General features: G+C 41.4%; 1 long non-coding RNA gene across 1 annotated transcript; it reads right to left on the bottom strand.

Moving 5' to 3' along the window:
• Positions 1-815: 815 nt before the first annotated feature.
• Positions 816-6,191, bottom strand: LOC135483561 (uncharacterized). The gene is made up of 3 exons (XR_010446341.1): positions 5,798-6,191; positions 3,083-3,261; positions 816-1,970 (listed from the first exon to the last, which is right to left on the bottom strand). It is a non-coding gene; the product is annotated as an uncharacterized LOC135483561 (long non-coding RNA).
• Positions 6,192-6,292: the final 101 nt, after the last annotated feature.

Below are 6,292 nucleotides of genomic sequence, written 5' to 3'. Positions count from 1 at the left end.
CAGAACAAACACCTTGCCTTCTTGTATTTGTCTATGCTTAACATGTTTATACAAAGGGCAATGTCACAACCAGATCTTGATGAAAAGATTTGATGAGCCCTCCATGAGACGCCTGTAAAAAGGGCAATGTCACAACCAGATCTTTGTGGCAAAACTGAATGAGCCTTCATTCCATGAGACGCTCATACAAACTGGAATGTCACACCATTCCTTCTGTGGGCTGCATTTTGAAGTAAAGACAAACGAATGTCACAACCACATCTTCATGAGAAGACTTGATGAGATGTTTATACAAAGGACAATGTCACAACCTGATCTCGATGAAAAGTAAAATGCTTCTACAAAGGACATGGTCAGAACCAGATCTTGATGACAAGACTCGATGAGCCCTCCTTAAAGACGTTTATACAAGGGCAGTGACACAATCAGTCTTGATGAAAACAATTGACGAGCCATCCACGAGATGCCTTACAAGACCAATGTCACTACCAGGTCTAAATGGCATAACTTAATTAATGAGCCCTCGATCCATCATATTCATTCTGTGGGCCGCATTTTGAAGTCTTGCAAGGCTGAAAAATTTCACAATCAAATCTCGATGACAAGATTCGATTAGCCGTCCAGTTTCTTTTCGGGTTGTGAATCGTCTTCGACATGTCTGGGTGGTGGGGATGATGGCATTGCCCTGGTAAAGGCTGATAGAATCGGAGTAAATGAGCAGGAATTGCACTGGGAAGACATTGTCACAACCTAGTACGTCAAGATTCCAAAGACTTGGTGAAAATGCATTAACAAATTGAAACTAAAGATGCAGTCCTTGATAAAGTTTAATCAGGTTAAAATGTTACCTCAATACTCGAAAATGTATTTACATTATGACAATAAAGTTTAAAAATGTATGCATAGATTTAGAAAGAGAAAGACCTGAATTAAAAGCGATGGATTATTGATATAAAGCGTTTTTGTTCAACGACGCATTCTATAGGTTAGTACCATCTTGAAGCACCAAGGGCTGACATTCACTCAGTTTATATGTGCTCATTCATCACAATATATATGAATGAGCAAATTAATTCGTGAATGTTCTCCCTTGGGCAAAATGTATCATATCAGGAATTAATCGGTCATATCAAATTGAAAACGATTAAACCTTTATATAAGCATAAACTTCATAATAATACATTTTTCTTCTCCTACCCGTTGTCTGAGCATACTGGGGCGTCCCAGGAATATTCAAAACATATTATTCTTCATTAAAATGAGCAAACTAGATGATTATTCGAATTACTATAAATGAGATGACATACATCTTCTCCACTGGTGACATTGTTACCCATCTTGACCACCAAGGTTTTTGCATCTCATCTCGGCTATACGTTTAAAGGGAGTATATAGACCATGAGGTTCAGGATGATGGTTACCATGGTAACAGTTTCTGCGTCCGCTCACTAGAGTCTTTGAAAGACTCTGATGTTTACAAGCTTATTTAGTTTTGGGCATTTGATGGGTTTTGTGGTTAGATATAACATGTATTTCAAAATGTAGCTGAGAGTTTTCATGAATGCTACAGGTTGTATGTACATTTAGGTCCAATACTGAATGGTAAAGCGATTGTCACTCGTCTCTTTTCAGCAGACTCATGACGTATGACGTCAGAACCAACTGACGCGTCCTTAGGAATGAAAACAAAAATTAATAATCTGAATTGTCAATAAAGGTCAACCACACCATCGAAAGAACACCTGTGTAAATGTCATAAGGAATGTCGAAATCATAATCCAGGATGTTGTTTTCACCGAGCGAATAGTGTTTCCTCCGTTACATGGCTTTTTGAAGGCGTCACAGCAAAAATGGGTGCTGTGCATGGTGCCAAAACCGAAAGCGAAACCGGAATAAGTTTGTTCAAGGCACACATCGTAACAGTTACGGACGAGTTCTTCTGTACCATCGCTATGGAAATTTACACCTTTCTGAAAAAGAAAAGCGGAGGTTAGAAAAAATGAGTACAGTAACCCCAACTTTTTGCGATGTCCGATTCAGTCCACCGACTAGAAGTTTGTGTACAGGGCCGGAGAAGGTGATTTCCTCATGCCCTCCAATGTCATTCCCAATGATGATGACGAGGTATTATGGCACGCGCTTCAATGTCAATTGTCATTCCCCATGTCCCGTTGTTGGATGAGCTTGTAAAGAGGTATGACATGCGCTCCAATGTCATTACCGTTATATAGGCTACCGGATGAGCTTGGAAAGAGGCATGACCAGTGCGCTTCAATGTGATCCAGTTACATTGCCATTAATACCATGATTCCCAATGAAAAAGAGATTCGGGGAAATAGAGAGAAGTTTGTATTATATCAAATACGACAAGCGCGGGGGTTCTGTGAATGAGATGTTCGCACCATTAGGCCTATGTAGTCGGTAGGAAAGGGTTGCCCCAATCTATAGAACACCATCCAAATTGCAAATAACCACGAAGGGAGACATGTAGAGGAAAATTGATTTTCGAGGGTACTATAACGAGCAATATGTTTTACAGCAATACCCGATGACGAGAAGAGATGAAATTACAACGTATACCAAACATCTTATCATAGAAATTCTGTTCTCAAGGGGCCTAATATTGAGTAGCAATGATGAAATTTGAAAATGATTCAGTCTTCTCTAAAATAAGATGATATTTGGGCGGGTAAACCCAGTCGGCTTTTGCGCTCAATGAAAGAAAAAAGTAAAGAGGTAACGTTGTGGGTTGATAGTCTGATATCAATAAACTGACATTACACTCCGAAGCCCCTAGACACTACACCACTGCGGCTGGACCATATATATTTGCAAATACCGTAGAGTAATAAACACGAACGTATCGCTATAAAATGACGTCATTTTATCTTTCTTTCAAAAGGGTGAAAAGCAATTGGTCAAATATAATCCTGAAACTTCGAGCATCGTCACTTATTGTTGTTGATGTCACTTCTTTTACGATTGGTGTTTATTGTATACCCTGCAGTCTTTTAGTAATGTTACATGTCATGCATCTTTAGCTAGCCTACTCCAAGAATAGCACCATCATGAAGATACCTACCAAACATCTGCCATAGGGATGTGTATCACATAGTGGTAGACTTTCATTTGGTGTAAGACATAGTGGTGTATTGAAGTATTTTTGTCCATCTTGAGCCAAAGTCCACGTATCATTCTCTATATTTGGATGGTAGACACATTTATAACATCTCCCTATCATGTCCCTTTTTGGTTCATGTCCTGAAGAGGAAATATTTGTGATCAAATGTTCTTAATATAAATTTGAATTGACTTCATACGGGGAGTAGCGGGGGGGGGGGGGGGGGGGGTTGAAGCGAAGGATGATGATCAATAGCAATGTATACTACCGTCGAAGAGGCAAGGTCGTCACGGAGGGTATGTTTTCGGGGATGGGATGAAAGGGAAGGGCTCCTTGGGAAGGGCTCAGCTATAAATGCTGGTGGGGGGGGGGGGGTTGCTGCGAGTCCAGAGGCCATTTCATGGGCAAGCGAAGGGATGTTGTCTGTATATACCTGTCTTCACAAGCATAGTGAGATGAAAGCTTAGACCAAGGAGCCTTGGTGCCTGTTGTATAGAAGAGACGGTCAGGTTGTACCCGTCTTCATGATCACAAGCATAGTGAGATGATAACTCAGTCTAAGGCAGGCCCTGGTGCATGCGGTAAGAGACGGCCAGGTTCAAGCTTGTTTATATTATCCCTTTAAATAGAGACATATTGGATTAGTTAATCTAATTAACTCCACGAACTCTCTGAATTAATTCTCCTAACCCAGTCGAGTCCATTTCTGTCAACCTTCATACTCTTTGCTGGGTTCACCAAGAACGATACCGTCCCACAAGGGAACCTTAAACTGCAATTGCATTATGCATAGGAGCCACGATGTCTCCCCTCGTGTGCATGACTGCATATCACAAGCAAATGCATTTTCCATACCAGCTCACTCCAAAGGAGAACACGAATCAATATGTAGCTAGTTCTGATGTAAGCATTGCCTCAAAGGTTCCTTACTTAGACTGCTATTCAGATTGTTTACTCTGACATGGTTTCCGTATCTGCATAGAGACCCGCTGGATGTTCACCTGTCCGTTTAACGTTAACGTGTGCTGGGGAGGAGCATACGACTTAACTATTTCTACGCGTCCGGCCCGGCACGACATCACGAAATCAATGTCAAGCACAACATCCTGACTGTTTCGAGGGACACAAACGTGCAACTTCAACAACTTTTCACCAATGCGATAGTGGTAGCTGCTCCCCCAAAATCGATGGGCATGCATTTGTGCAATGCTACTTCAATATTAACGCAGTTCTGTTCTGATTAAACTGCGATACATCACAAATATTGGAATTCAATATTTTTCTGAATAAATAATTTATGTGTTTTAGGAGCGATTTAAGTTTGTTTGGGTATGCTACATGTTTCTTTTGTAATAACTGACAGGGCGTGCTTTGGACTGCGTCGTCGTGAGTACATGTATATGGGACATTCAGCAAAGCTCTTGGCTTCTGGATCTTTCACTCGCAGCCACCCAGACTCCCGGGGCACTCCATCGCGCCATCCTAATTGGATCCCCTCATGGTAAAGGGACGAGGCCGGTCCACTGCACCCGGAGTGTATACTGACCCGGGGCAGTCCAGTCATCATCCAAAACAGGCTGATCCCCACAGCTGAAAATATCTTCAAAGAACTTGCCTGATGGTTGAATGATCAATATCAATCTGATGAATTGCAAAATACAGGTAATAAAGTTAGTTTATATTTTGAAAGTTTTCAATGCCTCATTTTCTCAGGAAGGTTGATTCCATTTACAAAAAAACTTGATCAAAATGGGATAAGGCAATCAGTCGGCCGCACTACTGCGTCCGGAGTGAATCTCCCTTAGCAATGCGGGCGAAGGGAGAATATAACCCTCGGGTGATTATGCTGATGCGGCTGTATCTGGAAAGTCTGACCTGCTGAAGTGTAATGGTAAATTTCACCAGTTTATGATAATGTCACAGATTTATATAGCGTTCCTCAGTAATGAAACTGTTAAAGCGCTGTGGGATATCACATTATTACCCCGGTCTCCACAGAAATCAATCAGGGGCCGCGGGTTTCAAGGAGCAACCAGAAGGCGTTCACCTGAACTCGACCAGTTTACCAACAGGCTTGGCTTAGTAGACAATTAAAGCTGATTAGTAGGTCCATTATTGTCCAATTGGGAGTTGGACCAATTGAATCAGTTGAGAATTACCTTATCAGCTTATAGCATCCTCTAAGCAATTACCAATTTTTCGAATATGGCATAGGTCCTCAACCCCGGGTCCTTGACTGAAGATGGACCTTCCTGGTCAGTAGTATAAATCAGCAGTGACTGATGCTGACACTCATCCAGCTTGATAGAGTGAGATGACTCATGACCATTTGGTATGGAAAACATCTTCAGTCGAATATCAACGAAATTGAATTCCGTCTTTTTCTGAACCTCCCTTTATTAAACCTTTTTTTTCTGAATGGCATTTGGGTATTTCTGTTTTAGTGGAAAACCAGTTTTGCTTGAATATGACTTCAAAGGTCTAGGATGCCCTATTGGCTTGTTTGGAGCCCCTCTTCAGATATTCGTTTTGGGTACCTCACCAGTTATCACCAGTGAAGGATGTGCCCAAAAGAAAAGACACAGAAAGGAATGTGATGTAGGCAGATTAAGATTTTGCTGATGATTTACTTAAATTCAATTGAAGCAAAAAGAAGAGTATGTTATATTTAATTACCTGTAACTAGAGCCAGTGATATAAGGATAGTCCCAAGTAGTATAATCCAATGGTAAGACATCTTCCCTTGTGAGAACAGCATATGTCTGACAAGGCATGGCCGCAAATGAAACACAGTGTTTGATGCAAGCATTAGGATCAATACCACACACAGTAAGCAAGTAGCATGCCAGAGTCATTATCGGACGCGGCCGCCCAAAATATTCTCAACGAGCAATGATTGGTGAGGCTATGCAGCTGTTGGGGTATTGTCTGAAGCCAATACGTTCCAGGTCCTACTCCCACCCAAAGCAGACGGCGGAAATTAATGAAAATTTATAGACAGCGTGGAGAATGTACACCAATAAAAAGGTGACTAAGGTTCATTTTGAAGCCTGGCATCTCTTTTGCTGGAACCTATAGGAGTTGTCATTTGTCATGAGTTGTCATGGAAACGGGCCTCTCAAGTGTTGGCGATCTTGGTGTAGTAGTAGAAAAGGTCATCTGGAAAAAGTG

The sequence above is a fragment of the Lineus longissimus genome, chromosome 2 (assembly GCF_910592395.1).
Source record: "Lineus longissimus chromosome 2, tnLinLong1.2, whole genome shotgun sequence".
In the NCBI taxonomy this organism is placed as follows: domain Eukaryota; kingdom Metazoa; phylum Nemertea; class Pilidiophora; order Heteronemertea; family Lineidae; genus Lineus; species Lineus longissimus.
The sequence above is the reverse complement of the archived record's forward strand: the minus strand, read 5'-3'. Positions and strand labels throughout refer to the sequence as shown.